The sequence below is a fragment of the Drosophila biarmipes genome, chromosome 3R (genome assembly GCF_025231255.1).
Source record: "Drosophila biarmipes strain raj3 chromosome 3R, RU_DBia_V1.1, whole genome shotgun sequence".
Taxonomy (NCBI): domain Eukaryota; kingdom Metazoa; phylum Arthropoda; class Insecta; order Diptera; family Drosophilidae; genus Drosophila; species Drosophila biarmipes.
Genome location: NC_066616.1, coordinates 14949649 through 14975585, shown reverse-complemented (window position 1 = coordinate 14975585; position 25937 = coordinate 14949649). Strand labels below are relative to the sequence as shown.

Genomic DNA, 25937 nt, shown 5'->3' with positions numbered 1-25937 from the left:
ATTCATTAGATACAAATCGCCGGACCCATATCAAAAGCCCCAAGCCACATTGGACCGACCGAAAGAGCCCGAGCTGACTTACTCTCAATCGAAGTGAGGGCCTTCTGAGGCTGAGGCTACGGCTTCGACCCTGAATGGCTCGCTTCTCCTGGCTAATTTCGCACTAATTGATTTCTTTTCGGGCCGAGATGAGGGCAGCGGCCAAAGAAGCTTTAATTGAGCGACTCCGCCCCTCCTCGGAGGCCTGTCAAATGGTTTCTTCCGCGCCCGGCACGCGTTGACAGTTGGGCCCGTCATAGTTTTTTCTCCGGCAAATCGAAAACTAAGCGCAGTCAAAGTCTCATTAGCTGATGACTTTGACGGTGGCCACCACAGCCCACCAGGCCCCTTCCCCGGCTTGTCTCGCCTCTGATTGGGTTTTAATGCCTTTTGGCAGCCGAACAGTGTCCACGAATCGTTTACAGAAGTTCCATAATTTGTAGCCGCCTCTGATTGATGGGCCGCGATCCCAGCCCAACCCGATCCCCCTGCTCTCCTCCAGCCGAATCATTTGTGCCTGCTCATGGCTTGTCATCTGTGGCCATTACCCAAATCATTTGGCCTAAGCTCCCCAAGATTCCGATCTTCACTCAGACGCTTTCACATTTTCCACGCGCAATTTGCCACGCACTGCGAATGTGGAGGCACGTGTTGCAGAAACGCCTCCAGATTGACCCTTGAACTGGCGAGTACTTTGCTACACTGAAAAAAGAGTGCGAAATCAATTCCAGTAGGAAATATAAGTTCACGATAATAACATTAAACATTGAACAATAAATCACAGCTAAGACAAGATAAGATAAGCATTTTGTATATTATTCAAAAAATCAGATAAGACTTTACGATAAAATAAAGAACAGAAATGATCTTAATTTGAGAAGTTGTCCTCGCATTTTCGGATGAAACATTCTTGAAACCAAGTCTAACATGGCGAGCTTCGTCTTAATTTTGGTAATTTCAAACTGATCCTATCTTGGCGTCCCTATGAGGTCGGGATTCCTTTCTGTTCCTCTTTCTTTAATTTGAATTATGGTTTTCTGAAATGTGTTACCAATTTTCTCCAGTGCAGCCAATTGGCGAGGCGTCTTAATGGTCCTTTTCGGACTGAACATATCATTTGGTTAAAGGAGGAAAGAACAGATAAATTTAGCACTTTGTTTGCCTGCCCCGCCCACTTTAATTAGAGGGGCTGTGGGGATGGCTGGATGCGAGTCCGCTGTCAGAGTCAGAGTCTGGCGATGGATGTTCGGAATGCAATTTGCAGCGACGACGTGACTCCAATGCCATCCGAGTGGGCTAAAGTGGCGGGTCACGCTGCTGGAGTCGAGAGTTCGGGCTTGGAGCTGGCAACTTGGAACTGGGATCTTGCCGCTCTGCTGCATGCACCTGTACTCGACTCGGAGCCCCACACATGTGGGCAATTTGGGGCCCTCCCCCGCAAAGTCCCCGCTCGAGTCTCAGGCAAATACAAAAGACCGGCAGATGGGACGGAGCAACTAACTGCTTTCAGTTGGCTCCATTTCAGGGCCTCAGTCTTCTGTAAATTATATATGAAAATGCAGCCAGAAAGAGCAGAGAAGCGAGTCGAAATCGGCGTTTCAACGCTCCAGTTCCAGTTCACAGACATTGACACACTTTTGCCCTTCCGCGTTCGTACAGTGATCACCGTGATCGCCGCGATCACGTCGCAAAATGTGTAGGAGCAGTGGAGCCTCGGCAGAGGCCTCGGCAACGTTCACATTTCTGTTTCTGACTCTGACTCTGGCTGCAATCTAATTAGCAACGTGCAACGTGCAGCGTGCAACGAGCCACCAGCAACTTGCAACGTGCAACTTGTAATGATCCGACAACTTCGTGCGGCTGCTGAATGCTAAGATGCCTCATCACAACTGGTTTTCCATCCCGAAAACTGAGGGAAAAGATGACGAGCGGAGAAGACCTCGTTGCCTTAGTCATTTCGTGGGCCTCGTAAATCTTCAATTGTCATTATTGTTTGTCCGTTTATTTAACTTTATTATTATGGTGTCTCGTTCGTGCCCCCCTGCCCTCCGAAAATCAGAGAAAAATTAAGCCGCTTATGAGATTCCTGGGAATGCAGCAGAGAATTACCTGAAGAATGGACCGTCTGAGGTGACTGCTAATGAGACTGGACAGCCGAGAAAAGCATCATTTTCCAGCCATCACCAGCCAAAAAACAAGTCACAAATCTGTGGCAATTATGTTAATTTGATTCGATGCCATTTCATGGTCGAATAAAATTTGTTGCCGCAATTGCATTAGCACAAGAACCGAATAAAAAAGCGGGCCAGCAGAGTACACGAGAAATGTGTTAAGGTCACTGGGAGCCTGGCAGAGGAGGAGCATCCGAGATGAGCAGAATAAAAAGATTGTTATGACAAAGAAAATGAAAATAAATGAGGCCGCAAATGCCGAGCTGTGGGAGGCTGGGGTGTCCCCAGCATGAGGAGGGGGCCGCAGATAAGCGAATCGTATACAAATGGTCAACTTAACTAAAACAATAACTACCCCTGCCCCTGTCGGAGCGGGGGAGCAGAAGAATAACACTAAAATGGGCAAAAGAAAAGCCCATAAAAGAAAAGCGAAAACAAAAGCCGACAAAGGCGGGCGCCAGTTGCAGGGAAAACAATGGGGAGGGGGGTGGCTCGGAAAAGTCCAAGGAGAGCCAGCGAGCTGCAAATGTAAAATTAACAAGAAATCAATGCGAAAAGCCAAAACAAACAGAATCTCGGAAAATCAAGGAGGCAGTCATCGAAGTCCGAAGTTGGGAATACCCTTGGGTGCTTAACTTTTTCGGTGGGTTAGAGTTTTGCTTCCAAATAATCAGCGTAGCTGGGAAAGTATTTCTTTAAAAAAAATATGTAAGCAAGTGCTCACTTCCCCAATGATTGGGTTTATAAATTTAATTTAAATTTGATGTATTATTATATAATACTGGGTTGACAACTCGTCTTTCCATGTGGCATACCCCGCACCGCAAGAGTATTGAAAGCAGAGCCAATGCTTGAAATGAAAGCCGAAAGAAGTCATAAATAAAAATTGAATGAAGCGAATTTCAGTTGGTAGACGCTTTTGTTATTTCGCGGTTATCAATTCCGACGCACAGCTGGCCGACGGCAGGCATCGCCGAGCTATGGATGGCATTAGCCAATGAGGAGGCCCCCCACATCCCACACCCCACACCACCCACCTCCCATAGCAGTCCCCGATAGACGCGCTGCTCTGGCCAGTTTCCACATTCGAAGCGCTCCCACGCTCCACTGCACAGCTGTAAGGGAAAAAGCCGCGGCAACGACGAAGATGTTGCTTGGCTGGCACATCAATTTGCGATTATGAAAGGCTGCCTGGCCAGCAGCAAAGCAAAGCAAAAGCAGCAAGCAGCAAGCAGCAAGCAGAAGCAGCAGCAGCGCCAGCACCAGAAGAATGGGCAACTCTTTATTCAATCCGAGGAAATCTGAGCATTTAATGCGCAGCCAGCACAGCACAGGCAGCATCGTTAGCGGTGTTCATCGCGGGGTCGAGGTGCCACACTCGAAAATACTTTATTGAACCTGGTATCTTAATTGGATTTACACTCATTTTTCCATAAATTATTATAAAGTGTTTGTATATCTGCATTGAGTAGTAGCTGAAAGTCAAAAGAGTTGGCAAAACTAACAGGAAAACCTAATAAAGGAAATTGGATATGATAGTTTTTAAAGAAATGTTATATATTTCATAGTAAATCTTCTAAAGAAATATTTTTTTATAATATTCTTATAATTTAAAATTCAAATATATTTAAAATCGGCAAAATTTATCTTTAAAACTATGATATTTCATGTTATAGTTTATATTTATATCATACCATATACTCCATCTTGAATGGCAGAACTTAAAGATCATAAGGTTCTTACTTTCACAATGTTTATACATTTGTATAGCAAGGACATATGTTTTCTGAATATATAAAATTCAAATGATTGATTTTTTAAAGTGCAGCTGGCCTGCACAGCTGCATTTGGCTATTCCGAATCGTCTCCCAGCGACTGGGCATCGTTTGGCATTTCTTTGGCCAAATATGCGGCCTTCACATTTAGCAATCCATTCATGTTGCTGCCGTAGCTGTAGCTGTTGCCGTTGTCGATGTTGCTGTTGCCGCTGTCGATGTTGCCGCTGCGACTGCGCATTTATGAGGCTCTGTTTGATGTCGTTCGAGAGTCGCAGTCGCCTGACTCTTCTGCCGATCGCCGCTAAACTGGATTTACCCGAGGTAGCTCAGGCTGGCGGGTCACATGGTGACCTTTTCGTGACAGGGGGTAAATGACATTCGATTTTCCAGTGCTTATAAAGTCAACAAGGATTTTTAATCGGTTGCAAGCTGTTCCCAGGAATCTTTGGCCAAGCTGCTTAGGTCAAGGAAATAACTTAGAGAAATCATCAGCCGAGTTCACAGAGATTTTTTTTACATTAGTTATGTAAATGGTCACAAAAAACACTCTAATAATCAAATAAAAATCAGTTGTAAAAACAATCAAGTTACTTTTACCGCAAAGAGAGGCTCTGAACAATGAAAAACACTTGTTCAAGAGGTACAACCACCCCTATCTCCAAAGTCCACATGCTGACTCGTCATCGGCTTCAGTGTCTGCTGCGTTATAATAATAAATATGTTTATAACCTAGGGTATCCATGGCTTCGGCCTGCAAATTAGCCCCTTTATTTATTGTTTTTTCAATCGTTCTCCGTTTGTTTTTGCCGACTCGTACAACACGGCACAAAGCAGTGCCTTTGAGTGCTGCTGCCGTTGCAGTTGCATTTGCAGTCGCTGTTGTCGTTCCGCTGCAGTGAAGCGCATCACCGCTGACGGCTGGCTTCTCCTTCTCCTGCTGCTGCCGCGTGCTGATTCTTATTTATGCTGCAACACGCTCCCCCTCCAAGTCCAAGTCCCCAGTTCTTCGCTTGCCCGGATGCCCGAAAGCCCCTTTCTCCGGGCTCCCCGGCTTGCCTGCAGTCCAGATTAGTTGCAATCGGATCCGACTTTGGCTGAGTTATGATTAAATGGCATTTCGTGCGAGCGGGTCTGCTGCGCCGTCTGGCTTTTCAGAGCCCAAGTAGCCCGCGCGACAGAGCCTCCAACGCTTTATGGTTTCTGCGTGCCTAAAAAATGAAAGAAGTCCATGTCTCATTCTCGTTCTGGGGAACGAATGTTTGTTGCCGTTAATTTAACGCTAAATGAAGTGCGAAATTACAAAATAAAGCCCGCTCGATGTGAGGTTCGTTTGTTTTGGCTGTGAAAAACGAAATCCGGTCTTGTTCCTCCGCAGCCTCGCACAGCTTGACTCATTTCGCCGCCCCACCCCCGCTCGATAAGCATAACAAAAAGACTGAGTGATGAGTTTGTTGTTATTTGAGCGGCTGCGTTGCCGGGCGAAATTAGTTTCTTTGTGAGTGCCTTTAATTGTTCGCTCGGTGGGAATGTCATGATTGGTTTTCGGGGACCCAGACCCCGGCTGCAGATCGCCGGGGCATGTTCGGCTCCAAAGGAAGCGGGATTTATGCGCCGGCAGCATTTCGGCCGACACTTTACGCCTCCCTGATTACACACGTGCGCCGGAAATGACAGCACGACAATTTGAGGAAATGCGAGCCTGATAAGCCGGGCCATTGACTTGGCCCTCGGCCAGTGGGTGCACTGAGGGATATCTCGTAGGTAATAGTAAATGGGTTTATCAGTCGGGAAATATGGTATATGGTATAAATGTATAGCTAGGAATTAACAATTAAAATTTGTAAGCTACCTAATTACGGGTATGCCATGAAAGTTTATACAGATTATTTTATATACCAATAATATTATGGTTATAGTTTTATTATCCGATAAAGTTTACCAATTACTATACACTCAAATGGAATGTACATAAACATTTCATTTTAAAGTATTACACTTCGGATTATAACTAAAAGTCAATGTAAACCCTTTATTTTAAAATGAATACTTCTTTAAAGTCAGTTTTAAAAGAGAAATTCTTTCTCTGCAGGGGACAATGGGCCAGCGACAGTGACCTCAGGCAGGGCCTAATGCACATTTAATGCACACTCCCTCCGATAACAGCCGAAACACAGGTAGACACCGTCTGAGTCACCTGGTAATGACCAGCAATTGCCCAACAAAACGCCGCCATTCATAGCGGGTCCTGTTCAAACAATTTGCTCTGTCTATAAATAATTAATGCCCTCGGGGCAGACGGAACGTCGGAGAGCGGAGGCTGGGCGCCTGCCAATTATCAATTCAGCGAATTCAGTCAGCGACGCTCCTTTGCATTCCTCGGCGATAATTGCACCGAGAGAAATTGGCTATATCAGTTTCAGATATGTTTTTAAATGCTTTTCCTTGAAAGGTATAAATAATATTAAATTTTCAAGAATATTATTTGCCTTTATTTTATGAAAATCTGGCTTAAATTATTGCATTTACCCTTAAAGAACAGATTTTTTCCCCTGTGTGCATATCGAAGTCAGCTGAAGTTGAAATGTTAACCCGGCTGGAGCATGAATATCGATGATGGCTCCCACTCCTCGCATGATGAATCAACGATTGGCAGCGCTCCATGCCCATACCCATGCCCATGCCCATCCGCCTTAACCCCTGATCGCCGCCCGTGGCCTGATTGCTTGCTTCTTGGCCGTTTTTGTGTGTGCCGGAATAATAAGCAGAAAATAATGCACTCCCTCCGGGGACTGCTCCCACTCCAAGGGCAATCAAAGTGATTTACTCGCATCCCCGCTCCGCTCCGGTGCGGTGCGGTGCGGTGCGGCTCATCTGTGTGACCTGTGGCAGCTGCAGTTGCGACGGCCGGAGTTTCAAACATTTTTGCATAATTTATGCAATTTTAATTTCCAAAAGCTCGACCAGAGTCATCATTATCGCAGAGATGGACAGAGATAGTGATGGTGGACAGGGGCAGCTCGTCGGAGGGGCGGTAGAATTTGCACTTTTGCCTTTTATATTACTTTCCCGAAAATTATATCTGAGGTCGCCCGAAAGTTTGCCCTTCGTTCTGTGACCCCCGCCGCCGTCCCCCGACTCGCTTCTGTTACCAGTTTGCATTCAATTTTGCGCCATCGCCCTCTGTCCCTCCGCCGTTGTCATCGTCATGGCTGGCTAACAGTTTTCGCCATTGTTAGTCGCCCAGTCAGCCCACCTCTCCCCCGGACACCCCATACCATCCCATTCCATCCAATCTCTCTCGCCCTGTCTATAACTCGGTGTTTGGTACACCTTTCTCTGTTTGCGGCTTTATGGTCTATGGCCACGTAATTTACCTGTTTCTTTTTTCACCCTGCCGCATTCGTATTCGTATTCAGATTTAGATTTAGATTTTCTGCAGAATTGTTTCCGAAAAGTTCATTAGAAAGTGTTTTGTCAGACGAAGCTTTAACCATTGCGCCACGGTCATGGATAAGCTGCACTTGGAGAAAAACCCCGAACAATGACTTAATTATGTTGTAATTTTGTTTTTCTTTTTGTCTACATTTCTTTTGGAATTAATATATGTATTTTAAATTGAATGACAATGCTGAAGAGTAAACAAGTCATGCGATTTATTTGTATACTTCTGATTACTTCAGTATCAACACTTACTAATTGCTTAGGTTCATAGCTTCATAATCTAGTTAGTAGATTTTAAGTTCAATGAGAAAAGGAAGAAACTTAAATATTTAAAGATATTTTTACAACTTTCTTCCCTTACGTAATCATTTATTCTTTATTACTTTTTTATCATAAATTTATTTAATTATTATTCTAAAATGTTACAAAGTCATACATAATTGTTGGATCTTCGAAAATATTTAAAGCACTTAAAATCACTTTTTAATGGCATCCTATAATCCTATAATTTTTGTTTTTTGATTTACTTTTTAAAGAACCACATACCTCTATAAAGACTCTTTCCGAATGTTCTCTTGCTCTTACGTCACTTCTAATTTGTTCTCCCCCTGTGAAAGCCACTGGCATCAATCTTTTCTTGCTGCAGGTCAAGTTTCTTTTCTGTTTTGGTTGGCAATCCAACTCTTCCCCATCGATTTGGCCCTGGCCAGCGGCCAGTTGATCCCTCGTCCTGTTTGAAGGCAGCCAGGTGCTAATTACACTGCACACCCCCAAAGGATACACGCGAGCCAGTCGTATCTGGATTCGAGCGAATGCCTTAAGTGTTTTTGCATTAAACTGTTTGCGTTTGCGTTGCTCACATTTGGCTGTTGTCGTTGTCAATGGCCGCTTAATTAGCTTTTGAATGCCGCGGCTTGGCCGGGGGGATGTGTAATTAATATTCAATATGTGGGACCCACCCCTGGAGGCCCCTCCTGACTATCGGCTAATTAATGGTGTTTGGCCTGACTGCTCACCCACTTTCGAACGAGTGTAGATACACATACATTCACTCGGTGGCACGCGAGAGGAACCGCAGCGACCACAACAATCCCATACGCACACGAGTGGAACTCAAGCCAAGCGAACTGGATCTAACATCATTATCGAAATCACGCAAATATTTACCCAAATAATTTGTCAACTTGACGGCGGAACTTTAAGCGGCCAGCGCGATAGCGTTTAGGGGTGTATCCTTCGGATACTCGTATATTAAATTCGGTTAAATTCCTGGCAGCCTGGCATGGCGAAAGCCAACGGCGCGCATAATCCTTTATGAAATTTGTTTTCACCTTTCTGCCTGCTTGCGGCCGCTTTTTCGAGCGCCTTTGGCTGTTGGCCATAAAATTAAAATTTCTTTACAAGCATTAAACGCTAAATGAACCCGAAAATTACGCAAATCGCACAGGCCACAGGTTCCACACACAAAAAACACCTGGAAAAGAACAACAAGGCGGCGATAAACGAGGGCCAAACACCTTGGCAGCAGGTGGAACTGCGGAAGAGCGGGAAAGCGGAAACGAGGTTGACATTGACATTGCGGGGTCGAAGGGATGACAGAAAGCTTGGCGCGGATTGAACGAATGAATCTGGCAACAGAATTTTACGCCTCACTGTGCCCATAAACCCACACACCCGCACACGCACGCACACACATCCTGTTGCCAAGTATCCGTGTGCACGTCAAATTATGACAGTCGCTGGATTAAGGACCACCTGGCTCGTGCCACCACCCACCACCCACCTCCCACTCTGCCACCCCCACCACCCTTCACCTACTTATCGGGGGGCCAAAGGACAACCTGTTTTTAGGCCAGCTCACAAATTTCGTTTCCACTAAATGCAAATACCTGTGCCAGCGGAAAAGGGCAAGGGTTCAGCAGGTTGAACTTACACGGATGACTTGCCGCTGCCGCAGTGGAACGCAGGAGCTGAGCGGATTACCCTCCCGAAAAGGGTTTAGCACCTAGGGGATGGCATATGAAAATTAAGGGCTTTTCCATCTTTAGAATATCCATTTTGGGAACCCATATACATATTTAGAGTACTGTTTTTAATATTTAAAAAAGGATTTCAAAAATTAAATAAACCGAAACCATCCACGGTCTAAAAATATATTTGGAGAACAATTTGAGGATCATATTCTGGAACTGTTCCTGAACAAGTTGTAAGCCTTTAGGGCGTTTCTTATATTATGTCATATATTTTAAAGAAAAAATTTCAACATTTACAGGTAAAATTTAAAAAATAAATTCAAGAAATTAATTTAAAGAACATATCCTAACAATTTTAAGACCTCCAGATATTTCTTATATGCATATATAATGTATTTTAAGGAAATAATTTCAAAATGTATTAGCTTTATTAAACCTTTAAAAGATTCCATAAAAACGAACCAATTTTAAAAATAATATTTTTTAAAAGGTCCTTAAAGACAATATCCCAAAAGATGGTTACAAACGGTTTTCAATTCTCGAGATATCACATTTCCTGCTCAACCCCAATCGTAATCTAAAATCGCTGAAACAAATTCCTCTTCTTTTGCTATAATGGAAACATATTGCGCTCTTCCTTTTTGAAGGATATCAGAACGTTAACCCCCGGCAAACTTTCAGCTTTCTTCGGTTCGCTCAGCTGGGGAGCGATGGCTCATAATTTGCTTATGCGTACGTAGATGTGTAGCTTTTTCCGTCGCCGTGTGTTTGCGTCCCATGAATACAGATTTTCCCTTCCGCCCACTGCGCTGGCACAAATATGCGTCCTGGGCCATCGGAAAACATGTTGTCCCTAAAAGCCAGCCACGCAGAGGGGGCCGAAATCGAAGGAGAGGCGAAGCATCGGCACAGAGGGACGCGTTTTCGGAGCTCCTCCTTGGGGTGTGGCAACATAAAGGTGTTGACACATTTTGTGTTGATTCTTATTGGGCTCTAAGCCGATTTTTATTCCAGACGAAGACACACACACGCACACACCGGGAGGCGAGTCTAATGGGATTGTCCTGGGTGTCCTGGGTGTCCTAAGAAGGGGAATGGAATGGATGGCATGGGAATAGAATGGTGTGGTGTATTTTTGGGCCTGCAATCAATTCTCATTTGGCTGCCTCTTTTGTGTTTGCAAAGCCGTACTTCTTTTATTTTCGCCCACTAACCATAGTGCATTTTCCCTTTTGCTTACAGGTAAGCCGAGTGATGGAACCGAGTACATAGATCGCGATTGCAGAGGCAGAACGGTCTGAGTTTTTCCTGGTAAGTTGACAAAGCCTGGCCAACTGAGTGCATTCTAGGGAAAAGTCTGGGACAAGTTGTTGCACCTGTTGGCGTTGCAGGAAGAGGCAAGAATACCTTCTAGTCAGGCCAGAATTTTCAATGAAATGGGAGAGATAAAAATATATACAAGTATAAATAAAACGAAAATGAAAATCTAATTTAAAGCGAGCCAAGGCAGCCGGGCGTCAATAATTGCCCCGAACTGAAATTATGCTGAGAGATTAAAGTCATTTATTATAATTTATTTATTTTTGTTTTGTGCCCTGCCGTTGCCATGCGCTCGTGTGGATGCCGGACAGGATTGGGGGTGGATTCAGGGGAGGATTCGGGGGGCGTCGGCCGGGATTGGCCCTTCGCAATTACTTTGAAGTGGCGCACTAGCCCAACTATGTACTCGCAGGGCCGTGGCGCCCCATTAAATTTGCCACACTTCATTGGCTCGCACAGAAATAATAATTTATTATTTAATTTCGCTCGGACAGCGGCTCGGCGGTGGCTGTGTCCAAAGGGCGTGGCACTGGGGGAAGTTGGTTTAAAGTAATTAATTTCGGGAAGTGTCAAAGTTGCTGCATGGCCACGCCGAACTTTTCGTCTGGCCGTGCAGGAGGATTGGGCCTGGGAAACTGGAGCTCCTAGTGGAGGCGGAGTGGGATCCGGATGTGGCCGGGGGTCACTTCGGCCTTTTTAAACCAATCAAGCACTCGAAAAAAATGTAGTTTTCATTAAAAGCGGGAAAAACTCGCAGAGCGGAAGTTTCAATATCCTGGCAGTTATAAATATAAATGTTCACGTCAATGTCTATATTATTATGCAAATATCTTGAAAAAAGCAACGAAACCTAGGCATTTTAATCGAGTGGTTTTTTATCAGCCATGTACGATTTAATTCTAATGAGTGAAGGCTTTAAATTGAAGTGCGGCATGAAATAATAAGATTATATCTTTTTTAAAAAGCTTTAACATAATGGCAAGCCATAATGAGATGATGCGGCATTGATAAATACTGCACATAAGCCCCTGGGCATTGTAACAATAAATAATTGTTTATTATTCAATAATTTAACAGTATCAAGTACCACGCCTGTTATACACGAGGGCTTTGTTTTATTTTTGTAAAAATTAACCACTTGTTAAGAACGTGACAAATTTCGTTGCCATTTATTTACAGTCGCTGAATATTAAAATATTGGTTAATACTTTTGCAAGTTGTCCCAACAAATTTAAAGCATTTAAAGGTACTTCATCCAGTACCTAATTTGCCAACGCTCTTTGCTGTTTATTTTTCCGGCTTTTCAGTTCCGCAGAGCTCATCTGCAGCTTTCCTCTGAGCTCTGACCTCGCCTTAGGCAGCAGTGGCAGCAGCAAGTTAATTTCCACTCGCTACTCGCCGGTGGACACTGTCCATAAAGACTGAGAATAAATAAATTAAAAAATGTAAATTAATTTTTAATACGCCCGAGCAGCGCTCGCTCCCCCTTAATTCATCATCTTCAAAGCTGCAATTAGCCTTTAATTTACGATGTGCCACGCACCCGAATATGTTTTAAATGTATTTAGGTGGCCAAACGGTGGGAAATGTTCATAAATTAGGGGGACCCTTTTCGGCGTCCTTTATCTCAGGGCCCCCGCCCTGCTGCACAATCATTTGAATGCGTAAATTCTCATGAGGTATTTTGTGTAGCATTTTATGGCATACTTAGGAATCCTCTTCGCCGGACTGGGAATGTGGGTGGCCATTACTCAAGGTAATTTAATTTGAAGGGAATTGCGGACTTGGCAGGCCCAAATCGAAGGCTTCCCGACTGTCAGCTCGGGCTAAGGAGTTGGCCAGAAGGCAGACCGCAAACGGAATGGCCACAGCCGAGGCAAATCCAAACAAATAAACGCTTGACCCACTCCGGCAGCCAACAATGAGCAATGTGCCAAATGAACGGCCAAAGTTCAGCTGGCAACTGGCAAACTGAGCAGGCGAAAACATTTTAAATGCAAATGAAGTGCCGCACTTAGGAAGCCGTCAGCTCAGGGGGCGAAAAAAAGAGTGCCGAGCTTCGGATGGCTGAGGGGATGTTGAAAATGGCTGATAAATTAGAGAACCCATGGCACCATGGCTCGATTTTAATAAACTTCAAGCTCAAAGTATGTCAAAAAGCGCCTAAAAGCAAAAACAGCCCCTCAACTCCTCGCGCACCACTCAATCAACCCTCGAGCGTCTCCCCTCGAAATTGCAAAGTTTGGCAGCGGGATTCAAAACGTATTTTTATGATAAAAAATTTGAAAAACAATTTTTTGTTTTCCCTGCCTGCCATACTGCCTGCCTGGCTGGATTTTTGCTCGACAAAAGTGTCCGGGAAAAGCGCTTATGGCTCTTCACTGGCCCCAAACAATCTAGCAAATTGAAATACTCGTAAATATTAATCAGTGGCCACCGGACAGATATCTTCTAGCCACCGAAAGTGGAAAGCCCGGGATGGGTCAAGTTGTCAAAACTTTCGCATACATTGAGCAGAGCTTAGATTGTGATAGACTCGGGGGTTGCTCATTTCCGTGGAATTCGCGTGATTTATTTGTTGCATAACTCGGCCAAAACTCAACTGAACTGAGCAGAACTCAAGTGGAGTGGAGTGGGGGGGTGAAAAACTTGCAAAATAAATTGAAAGCAACAAAAGTTTGTCAGTCGGTGCGAGTGGAGCGTAAAAGTTTTGCCCTGCAAGTAATGTACTGTGGAGGCGCTTGTAAAAAATTACTTGCATACTTTTTGGCGCGCTTATAATTGTTTTCCATTCCAAACGAGAACGGTAGTCCCTTAACTTGCCCGATTCAGCATTCCTCCAGCAGCAGTTTCCATATAACTCATTAGGCAAAAGTTTAATGCGAATCCCCGCCATCCAACCAACCAACCATCCAAGCATCCAAGCATCCAACCGACCGACCAAGCGCTCCCAGCTGCGGGAGTTTATGTTGAGATTTACTTTAACTACTCTTGCGCCTGCAACTATGCAATATATTATGCGAAATTTGTGTCCCACTCCCAGTTTTTCCCTAGCCCTGACCCACTTTGGGACGCTGCCGAGTGGGCTGGGGCCAGGGGGTGGCAGAAAGTTATATAATAAGCAGCATTAGCTACACATGTTCGTGGTAAATCGCTTCGGGGGTCTAGCTACTGGACATTATTCAGTGGCCTCCGACTCCGAGTCCGACGCTTGCTGCTTAAGTGCAAGTTCTGCAAAGTCAGATACTGTTACTCCCCGCTAGATCCACTAGATACAGTCAACCGACCACCATCTTCCTGCCACCCAGCTGGACTGTCGAAACTTTTCCAATCTAAGCTAAATAAAAGGAAAAGTCTCTCGTGTCTATCATGTCAGTAGGTATTTTATTATTTTTAACCTCGACGAGGCACCACCACCCACTAGCAAAGCCGCCCACCAGCTGTCGCCCCCTTAACCCACCCACTGGAAGTGCCGGGAGTGCTCGTGTTGTCTTTTGCAACTAATTTGTCAATGTCAAGTGTATTTCTTATATTTCGCTCGGTTCCTTTTTTTTCCTCAATTTTTGTGTTGTTGCCGGCTGTGGAGCTAGCGAAACTTTTGTGCACGCACACCCACAACGAGATACATCACTCCAGGTTTTTCGAGCACACACCATTCCCGCTTCCAAATCCCAATCCTTGGATGGAGCGTCTCTGCTGCACGTAATCCAGTACATTCAAGTGGAGTGTGCTTTTAGGCGCTCGTGCTTGGGGATCTCTCGAAGGCGCTAGACAAATATGGTTTCACTTTAAACAACTAGCTTGTACACGCGATCCTTGTATTTTTAATCAGATTTAAGTTGCAGTTAAATTTTCCCGTATGACCTAAACTCATTTAAAAAGTTAGAGTGAAAGTGAAAAATGCAATTTTGATTTCCTTTTCGAAAAATCATGTCAAAGTGATACATTTCACTTCCCTTTATCTTTTCATCAGTGATTATGCAATAAATAAGCCCCTTCGAGTATCTTTTAGTTGCATCATGCTTTCTCACCCGTTTATTTTCCTTTTTTGTCCCCCTCAAGTGAAGTTTCAATTAGGCGAAGGCCGCTTAAAAATCGTTCTCAAGTGATGAGACAGGCAGAAGATGCTCGCAAAGTTTTTTGGCAGCTTATAAATCCGTTGAACCAAGAGGACCCGAAGGTGGGTGCAGAAGAGCCTGCTCGCAATAGTTTTCGGGGACCTGCCAACTTCAGTTAACAATCAGCGTCAGTCGGCAGCCAGGTGACAGTTTTAAGGAGCCCCCTTCGTGCGGCGGTGCCTGCCTAATTGCTGTCTTGCTCCGAAATTCGCTAAGTAGATTTTCTTGTATGGCATTTTAGGGGGCGAGGCGGTGGGGCGGTGGGCGTGGCAGGTGGCGCGGATCGGAGGAGCAGTACAGTTGACACTTTGTGTCAAAGTTCATTGCTGCAGCAGTCGGTCAGGGGTCGTCGGATGTCCTTGTTGTCATTGTTGTTGCGTGCCCATGGCGAATTTTTCGCCTGCTTTACTTCTTATATTTTTTATTTCTCCACCCCCGCGCTTTTGATGCTAATTAATTGGATGGGGATGGGGTTGGAGGTAGGAGGTTGAAGTTGGAGGTCGGAGGACCTGCCTCGCTTGTTTGCCCAAATTAATGGGCAACTGCTCAAGTGCTCTGGCGCAGCTCAAGCAAAATACTTTTTAGCGGATTTCAATGGAAAACGCCATAATTGTATGGCACTCGAGTGACGTTGGCATTACAATTAAATGGCGAGTGGGCGGCGGGGTCGGGGGCGTGGCATGACGAGGCATGTGAGCGGCGGCACATGTGAACGCCCCGGCGTAATCACACGGCCCAGTGAATTTATTGAATGCCTGGCAAGGACACATAATATAATTCAAGTGCGAGTATGTAGAGTATTTTTTTGTCATGCCAGGACAACGCAAATCCCAAGGAAATACAAGCACCACGAACAGGGAGTTGGGCGGCCCTTAATGTCTATTAGGCATAGCGCAACAATTGCCTTATGCGCTCATCAACAGCGGCACCCGAAATAATGCCTCTCAGCCTCATCATCTTTCCGAATCTGATTTTCCCCGTCGAGGAGAGGGGGGTTTATGATGATGACGACGACTATGATGCGGATCCTGAGCAGCTGCTGGCTGTTTTACAACAATGCGGAGGCACATATGCCACCCGAAAGCAGTAAAAAATGCTGCGACAAAAATTGCCTCACTAAGTTTATAAAAATTAAGCGTCAAATATATATTTACCAAATTACTGTCGGGAGCACAGCACGTAGCCAGGGTGCACCGTGAGAAAACAGTATAACTGGCACAATCTATAAAATAGAAATAGAAAAAACGGAAAGATCTTGGCTCAGAATTAGATATATGATTTTCACATTCTTGCAATAATGTAAACATATTCCATTTTTTCTTTTAATATTTTTTTTATAGTCCTTGATCCGGGTGCTCTTAAATACATCTCTCAAAGCAACATCTTATAGAATAAATCCCATTTCCTTGCCTACAACTTCAATATATTTTTAATGCCCTAAGCTCGCGATGTCTAGGAGCTAAACTCAAATGATTGACATTTTTTCCTTGTGCAGCAACCCGAGGCGGAGCACCTGCCACTGCCCCCGCCCTCCGCCGCACTTGCTCCCGAATTCCTGGCGACCCGACCTGACCTGACTACTGCCATCACTTGCGCTAAATTAGATTTGGCCCGTTCCAGACTCGTTCGGCGTTGTCGCTTCATTTTGTCAATTGTTTGGACTTGTTAGAGGAGGAAATGGCCAGGAGCCAGGAGGGGGTGCATGAGTTGAGGAGCTGGGGAATACACAGGAGGACACAATGACTGGCAAAGGCTCGTTGTGAGAGCCTGCGTCCAGGGCGGGCATTGTGTTCGTGGACAGCGGCCCCTCAATGCCATGAGCTAAGTAGATTAGGGCCAATTACAGCGGCATCAGCATCACCGTCACCATCAGTGGTCGAGGAGGAGGCACTGGCTCCTACCCCCCATTGTTCGTGGGCTTTGCCTGAGCTGCCGAGGTCCTGCGACTAGTCCTTGTGTTTGGTCTGTGCGAAAGGAGCCAGCTTCTTGCCTCGACCGCCTAATGTGCCAAAAAGCCAAATGAGTTTGCCTGCACAAACACAAGTCTGCGACGGCGGCTGGCAGTGCAAATGCGGCAAACTCCAGTGCCGATGAAATGCAATGAGTGTGGCTTTTCCGTCATAGGAAAGCCAGGGCAAACAGGGGAAATTCCACCGTATGAATACGAAATTTTTAAGTTTCCCACACATACCCTTCAAAATTCAAGGGTGCTGAGTTAAACCAAACTCTGCGAACTCAACAAGCTTGCATTCACTTTTCAAGGGTTTGATAAACTACGTTACTTTACGAAAAAAAACTCTATTTTATTGAATTTATTTGATTTTCTACATGCAAAAGGTGCCTCAAATATTCCATCACCACTTTACTTGCTTACCAAAACCTTTCATTTATTAAAAATCGATTGCATTTATATTTTTCAAAAATCTCTTGAATTTATTAGTTTCCAATCTGTGCAATTAAAATGGGATAACCTATCTTGTGAACTAATTGAACTATTGCTTTATTTTTTGTCCAGTTGAGTGTTTGACAGTGAGTAATGGGTGACTGTTATTAGAAAAATACTTTTTTGCTCGATGAGAAATGGCCAATGAAGACATTTTTGTGGCTTACCAATTTTTTTATTTTCCAGGCCATAGATCAATGGGAGGCATATGGCCGAAATGGTTTTAATGAATTCGAAAGAGCATTCACTGATCCGTATTGACATTTCATTTTGGGCGTTTGCGATGCACACAAACTGTGTCATGAAAAACAGCTCGGGAAGCGTAATTATTCATAATTCAATTTTCCAGCGCTAGGTGGCGCACGGCAACAATTTTCCGGCAACCGCCAAGCGACACAATCTCCAAATGCCTGTTTGTGCGGGCGGGTGTGTGGGCAAACGGGTGCCGCACTCGCAGTTGTGTGCAGTTAATGTGCATTTGGAGGCATACGGGGCTATGCAATATTAAGCATACGCATTCGACGTGTTTGCCCGGGAACAGGCTGATTGTTTGGTTTGGCCAGCCAGGTGGATGTGGACCTGGACCCATGGACAGTGGGTCTGCAGCACAAATAGAGAGCCGGGCAGCAGCGGCAGCAGTCGGTTAAACAAATGTCAAAGCAAACCGAAATTCACATCTCGTCCTCGACATTATATTGCCGTGTGTTTATTTAGTCGAGAATGCAGTGCAATCGCATCCAGATGCCGGGCATTATGTATGACGTTGGTATTGCCTCCGATGCGGCTCAACTAATTGTGTTTCGTGCCGGCAAACAAATCTAAGCCCGGCACGTTGCACTCGTTGGCCATAAATTGCCATCAATTTATGCATTTATTTCGTTGGCTTCCGCCTGCCGAGCAGCTGTGGACGCACCGCAATTAGGCCGGAGGAGAAGACGTTTGGACCGGCATAAATATTTCAACATCATAATTAAAGTGGAGCTCTGCATCCCGAATGCCGAGTCCCGAATCCTGCATACTGCATCCTGCATCCCATTTTGCGCGACATATCCGCTTGCCGGGCATTTAGGTTTCATTCATTCAGCAACTGCAGCTGCAGCTGGAAAGGAATGGCGTGGAATGGAAACTGCATCTCACCTTCCGGCTCTCTGCAAGCGGATATCCGTCGAACGCGACTCACGTTCCAGCTGCATTTTCCTGCGACTCGAAAGAGAAACTGCTGGCGAAGAAAACCCAAGGGGGAGGTCCTTTCTTTGTTAGCTCAGACATTGTAAAACAGAAGGGGCGACAACAAGGACCCTGGCGAAATGGAAATGGCCATTAAAAGGAAACACTTTGCGCACTTTAATTCTTATTTAGCGCCTTGGAAAAATGTCACAGAACAGGATACCCGCCCGGGGGGAGGGGGTGGGAAAAACGGAGCAGTTGAGTGGGGGAAATTCGGCATTAAACAATTACACAAGTTTCGTATTTATAATAAAGAGCCTTTTGATTGCCGCAGGAAATGGCGTTCAGCCAGTCGCTACTCGATGGCAAATATTGACTGCAGATCCTGGCCTCCCAGGACTCGCATGTCTAGCTGCCATCCCAGCAGCGCGTTGGCTTGGCTTAATTTAAATAAATGTCACACCATGTGGCCAGAGCCCAACCCCTTGACCACCCGCTGCGACCCCCGGTTAAAGGTCGCCCGCTGGGTGAATCGCGACATTTTTGTGTTCTGACGTTGTTCAGGCGGGGCAATTTGTTGCTATTATTTTGGTAACACTTTAATTTCTGTCCGCCAACCCGCCGCCCCGGCAGCCGCCACACACACAGCGCACAGCACAGCGTGAACTAGTTAGGTGGCAATAAGGATATGGCGTTATCCTTTTACCAGCTATTTAGCATTTAAATGCTTAGAGCTGCGTCCTCGTTTTTATCCTGTTAGCCACGTTAATGGGACGGGTATAATGGATTCGCGTCGCGTGTGGCATTTGTTGCTATATTCTGCTTCTATTCCAGTCTAAAATGAATGTTTTTAGGAACTTTTTTAAATTAATTTAAAATAATCCCTCAATGTTTAAAGCTAGTCAAATAAAACATGAGGTTAAAAGTTTGCATACTGAAAAGTTAATTGCTAACTAGAATATTTGAGGATCAGCTTTTAAAAATCCAAACATTTACAAGCTTACTGTATAAATTCAGGTTTTTTAATGCACTCAAAAAGTTTATAGGGTATTTATTATTCGGGTTCATCATTCGTTTGACTTCTGTCTTTCGTGGGTGTCCTTCTTTTGAGTTGTCTTAGCAGTAAAGATTCCCGGCGCTGACTACGTGATGCCAATTTTCGACAGTGCTTATCGCGATTTTGTAGCAATTTTCTCGAGTTGCTGGCTCTTATTGCTAATGAGAAGTGGTGCAAATTTTCCCCAGCTTTATTACGCATACGCCCCAGTTGCCAATGGCAACCACTCGGCTTACATATCAATTCCACGCACTTCATCAGGCTGCAGCCAGAGTTGGGGCTGGCCGAGAGTTTATTTTACACATGAGCTGCTCCGAATTGAGTTACATAAGTTCCCTCAGCTAAATCAACTCTGGGGTGTGCAATTTTTACGCCATTTATTTAAATTCCCTGCCAGTGTGTGGGTTTCCAAGGGCGGTGGTAAGTTGTACACACTTCTAAGCTAAGCAGATGTAAGCCGTCATTTATGCCACCACCCCCGCAAAGGAAAGCCAACTCAAGCCAGAAGCATTAAGAGCATTTCTTTTGTGATACTCAAAGGGAAGCCTCCTGCTCCTAGGACTCGCTGATGGCTGATGCCACTGACAGGCACTCACAATACACTCGCCACACGGCGCACTAAACAACCCGAAGTCACCGCCACCCAGATGTAATAAGCAATAACAGTTACCGGAATAAAGGGGAGAATGGGGCCTCAGGGGCGGTTCTGTGGTTTGTCGAGGCGCGAAACTGAAATGGCGCAACTTTATTTAATATCCGTAAGCAATGCCAGCCAAACAAAGATAGCGAAGCGGTTGGGGGCCACATTCACCCGGGCGTATGCGTAATATTTGGTCGCTCCGGCAGCATAGCAAAATGTTTGCATTCGCCAAATTGCCTTGCGTGTCAACACTAAATAGCAGACAAGTCTAAATACTTGTACCCGGGTCTCAGACTCGACTTGCCGCGGCCCCGACCCGAAAACTTTTGAATGTCGCGCAGTTGTTTTGCGGTTCGTTCTTTCAAAAATATTTTCCAGCTAAATTTACGCGTTCTTGGCACACACTTCGAACATCCTTTTCAACTGTTTGCCCACACTCACAGGCGGGCTTTTTCGTGCAGTGAAAGAAAAAGGTTCCAGATTTAATGGCATTGTTATTACTTAATTTAATAACTATATAATTACAATTTATTATGTTAACAGTAATTTTGTTTTAAAAACTTTTTTAAACCCATTAAATTAAATTAAAGGACTATAATTACAGTGACTATGTTGATCTAATTAGTTAACTAAATAAATAACGATTTCATTACGCCCTTTTCTAAAGAATTCGCGTTTTTGCAAAAGTGAAATTTGTGTCTTCTTGGACCATCAGCCTTTTTATGACTTAGGGTTACTTTTTCTGATTTCTAAAAAATATTGATTAGTGTATTTCGAAATATCATTTTTGAGTTCCGCATTTTTTCTCTCTGCACACGCATTTGTTAGCCAATATTTGTTGTTGTTGATTTTAGCCGAAAAGCAAAGGAAAAGCAGCTTAACTTATGTCAACCCGATAACATCGTGGGACCATAAATGTCTCCCCAGACAACACCGCCTCCTCTCCAGATTTTGGGAAAACATCGAGACAGAAGAAATCGCTGGGACGTTGCGAAATCAGTGGAAAGCTTTTCAGAAAGTTTTTGTCAAACATTTGTGTGGCACTTGTAAATTTGTTGTGATTTCTTGATAGCTCCTTATGCCAAGCGTTCATGTGTGTGTGTGTGTGTGTGGGAGGGGTGAGTCTGTGCTTGTATATGCCCCGCCCACACCCACACCATGGCGCACAGCCCCCTGATGTAGGCTGTGAATTTTATGAATTTCCATGTGCTTTCAAGCGTGGCTGAGGAGAAAGCCGAGAAATGCCAGCATGTGAAAGAATTCGCTCACTACCCCCGACCGGCTGGATCCCAAGGACGGGATGGGATGGCCTGTGATGTGTATGGGAAAAGTTTCTCTTTTTCAGGCTTGAGTAACTTCATTAGAAAGAATTTAAAGCAGCCGCTGGCGTTGATTTATAGCAGATATATATCCGCAGGCGGAAATGATTATGATAGAGTAGAAAGGAAATGAGAAACGAGCATGGGAGAAGCCAATAACAGCGTTTCTGCTGGCAAATTATGCGCTGCCCTTGATTGAGTGCACTGAAATGCACGCGCGGAAGGCAAATTCTTATCGCATCCCCAGCAGTTCGAGTACAAAATCAATTTCCCCAATGGAACCCGAAAGCAATGACATCGCGCCACCCCACCGCCATTTTCCCCAGTTAGCCAACTTTACACAGCTTGCGGTCAGCTTGGCATTTTTTGCTTGCAGTCCGAGGGAAGAGAAAGAAATTCCTGTGCAGCTTTTGGCACTCTATAAAAGCAGTAATGGCGGAAAAAGCAGAAATAGAAAAGAAAAAATAGATGGTCCACGCCCTCTTCGTTGCTGGCACTTCATCATCATTTTGGCCCCCGCCATCAAAATGAAATGTCAAACTAAATGGCAACAATTTTGATTGAATTTTTTACAAAGTGCCCCGGCCAGCGCTCGCAATTTTGGCTGACCAAAAATGAGCTGGCAAATAGCAACACGTTCCGCCGAGGAAATCCATCTGAGGTTCTTTCGGCCCTCGGCTTTGGCTTTAAAGTGCCACAGAACGTGACGCGGAGGCTTGCGAAATGCCAACAATAAAGTGCAATTCATTCTCTAAACAGGCTGCATGTCGCCTTTGTCGTCCTAGTCGTCCTCCCATGCAACTGGCACATGGAATGACGGAATCACAGTCCTGCGGGGGCGGCGTATGCCCACATATATACCCGTATTCTCCGTGCTCTCCGTATGTGGCACGGCATTTTATGACAATGCCAATCTAAGCGAAAGCGAGGAAGACGTTGACATATTTTTCTTGACAACGTGCAGTGCATTTCTTTCCAGGCCGCTGACAAAATGTGCCCGTTACCGCAATGCAATGATCCAGGGGCGGCGCAGCTGTGGCTGCCAGCCGAAAGGGGGCTCCGGGATCCGAGCCATTGTTGTCATAAGGCCCAACGGGGTTAAAACTCCCATATTCATTACCAATCATCAACCTGTATTGAAGCGGGTAGTCAAAATATTGATGCCATTTGGGATAGGAACCCCCAACTCCCCATTCTTCTTAAGGAGGTGGAACGCCCCGTATATCCTGGCTGACTTCGGAGCAGAGTAGGGGCTTAGAATGCCGACTACCGACTGCCACGAGACACAAATACTACATTAACCCAAATGCAAAGCCGTGCCAAGAGCCTGGCAAGTAAATGCCCACGGGACGTGTGCATGTGTGAGCAGTGGTGTATCTGGTGCATCTGGTGTATCTGGTGAATATGGGGTATATGCTCTATATGGTATGGCTGGCGAATGTGTGTCGCCCGCATCTGACGAGTGGAATTGATGAGGATGCACTGCAGAAGGCTGCCAGTTGCAAGTTTCCGGCTGCAACTCGTCGGCTCGTGGCGTGTAGCTTGAAGGCAGCACTTATGCACATACTGGCTGCCACGAATCCGTCGGAAGCCAAAGGGCTCTGGCTTTGCCAATGATCACGTTAGCTGAACCTATTCGCTAGTTGACCTCAATTGGCATTGGAAAAAGCATTAAGAGATTTTCCAGCTCTGGCGGGATAAAGTTAATCAGCATAATTTAAAATACAACATCAGGGAAACTGATTATGGTAAACGGAATTGAAATTGACATTACTGTCCTAATGCAGAAACATTTCAATGGAATCTTGCATTAGCCTGGCTTATATGAAAAATTATTTTATAATTAAATGACAGGGTTTGAATAAATAATCTATGCAACTTATGACTTTTTTAAATAAAACCAGTTACTCAGTGTCCTTAGGCCATAATCATTTGTGATTATTAAGCCTTTCAGTAGAAATACCCCGAAGTGCCTTAAGTCTGAATAAATTATTTACCTGGCTTAGATAAGTGTTTCGAAGCCGCTTTAAAACCCTTAAAGTTGGTTAGCCTTTAAGTTGCGATACTCGCTGTAATTGCCACTTGACTCGGCCGAAAACCCCTTAACGCTGTGCAAACAATGGGACGGGTTTAAGCACCGCATAGTTAGCAGTGATGGTAATGCCTTGAACTTGAACGCCAACGTTTTGGCCATTTCATTTGCATTGAGTTTTAAATAATTTGAAGCCGGCGAAAAAGAGGACGCCAGCCGTCGTCGGGCAAGGACAAGTGCCAATAGGATGTGTCACCGAAATATGAAATGGCCAGCGAAAAGGCTGCGGAGGAGAAGGGGAGGGAAAAAGGTCAAAAACACTTGGCAGTACATTATCTGGGCCAGTGGCCGTACTTTTTCCCAAGCAGCCCAAGCAGGCAACTGACAACTGACGACGGAGGACGAAGGACGAAAGACCCACTGATGACAGACGCTCGGGCTGACATTTTCGTTATTATTCTTATTGCCGTCGAGGCTAAAGCAGGATCTGGCTGTGGATCTGGGCCTCATCTATTGCTGATGCGGCTCCCACTTGGGCTGCTGTTATTGTTGGCTCAATTTCCTAGCCATTTCCGGCTGGTCTTCTTCCATAGCCCCTTGCGAAATTACGTAAAACATACAAAAACAGAAGTTCCAACAAAGGGCATTTCGGGGGTTCCGGGGTTTCTGTGCTCTGGGTTCTGGGGCAAAAACACACAGACCGTGCGGGTCATTCCACTTGATTTCCGAAAAGGATACTGGCCACACAGGGCAGGGCGAAAAAATGCTCAAGATCGAATGATGATGGAGGGGGGCAAACGTTCAACCGCAAGTACAAAAGAAATGAACTGCTCGGTGGCCACCCACCAAGTCATACCCCACTCTTCCATCCCAAACCCACCCACTGCTCCTCATCGCCTTCAGTCATCGGCGTTCTTGCTGCTCACTCAATGGTCCATAAATCGGTTGTCAACTATTCAAATGCAGACAATTGATTACAGCGATAAAGCTGAAGAGCCTTTTGTGAGCGATTCATCCTGCTGCTGCTCTAATGAAAGCAGCTGTGCCATTCACAGGGATATATATGGGGAACAGGCAGGGAATCGGGGAATTGAGGCAGCACCGAGATATCTAGGTGGTACTTTCTTTTCCTTTTCCTTTTCTGCCCCTTTGATGAGCCCAAGCCGGGGCCGTAATGAGATGAGCAGGGCAGCAGAGAGTTGGCTTTGGGGCCCGAAATGAGGAGGCGCAGAAAGTCAATAGACGGTAAAACCATTTAAGCCAGCCGCAGAATTAGGTTACACATTACTACAGTCAATATGGGGAAAAAGGAAACTGAGGACTGCAAACTGCAGAATCAACACCCTCTCGAGGGTGTCTGTCTGTCGATTGAAGCCCTGTCTTCAATGGGATGTGGCCTGCACTTCCCCGAGATCAGGGCGCTTAGCTCCGTACTCCAACTCCCAACTCCACCCCATTGAGAAGGTGCTTCAGGAAGGCAAAATATTTATTCACAGTTCGATAAATAAAACTCCATGTGCCGGGCCAAATGCAAAGGCAAGCAGCCAAGTCATGGATCTAATGGCCTGGTATCCATCCATCCATTTATCCCTCCAACCGCCCGGCCATCCATCCATCTAGCTGTTGGGCAAACCATCCAGCAAGCGGTAGTTTTAAATAAGAAATGATACGACGCCTTTGTTCGGGCGCGGCGACTTGGACTTAACTTCAAGTTGTAGTCGGAATGGGATTGGGATCGGGATTGGGAGCAGACGGAGCTGAAGTTGCAGTTTGAATTTCAGTTTTAATATGGATTGTACTATACGGAGCAGTATTTGCTTAGCTTATGCCTGCTCCCGCCCCGTAAGCCCCGGGCATTTAACACTTTGTATTTACTACCGCAGCTAAAGCAATTGAAAAGCTCGTTGCCAAAGCAATGGCAGTGGCAGAACGACTTAAGCACAGCTACCCTTTCAAGAAATGCTGCACTGAGGGAAAATTTGTAGAGAAAAAGAAGATATATGAGACCATACTGTACAAGTTCAAAAGCAGATGGTTCTTTAACTTCAACATGAAGAATTTAAAATTACACATGTAGTGTCAGTCAGCACTGAGGTGCATGAGTGTAAGCTGAATATATACCTTTCTCACAGTGTAGATTTATTGAGGGGTCTGGGATCTTCTTCGGCTTACAACAATAATGTTGCAGCAACGTTGATTGGGCTGCATCAGAGCGTCGCAAGCGGCATTAGGAAGTACGGCCACGTCTGAAGTTGGATCTGGATGTGGATATAGCCAGGGCTGTGGATCTGTATCGGAGGCCAAGGAAATTGTTATGGCCCAGTGCAAGTGAATGTACGTCTTTCTTCTGTTTATCTATCAACCGTGTGTGTGAGAGTGTGTGGTTTATGCTTTTTTCCCTGGCTGTGCGTCTCCTTTCCCAGTTGTTGTGGTGGCCAG

At 45.3% G+C, this 25937-nt stretch overlaps 1 protein-coding gene across 6 annotated transcripts in view; it reads left to right on the top strand.

Annotated features, from left to right (window-relative positions):
* Nucleotides 1-25937, top strand: part of LOC108031403 (hemicentin-2) — a 109374-nt gene that overhangs the window by 4308 nt on the left and 79129 nt on the right. For 2 of the 6 annotated variants that reach the window (XM_044095520.1, XM_017104789.2), the window contains exon 2: nt 10645-10713. The exons of the other annotated variants lie outside the window; for them this stretch is intronic. The gene's annotated coding sequence lies outside the window, so the exon portion shown is untranslated. The remainder of the gene's footprint in view (nt 1-10644; nt 10714-25937) is intronic. 6 annotated transcript variants of the gene reach the window in all.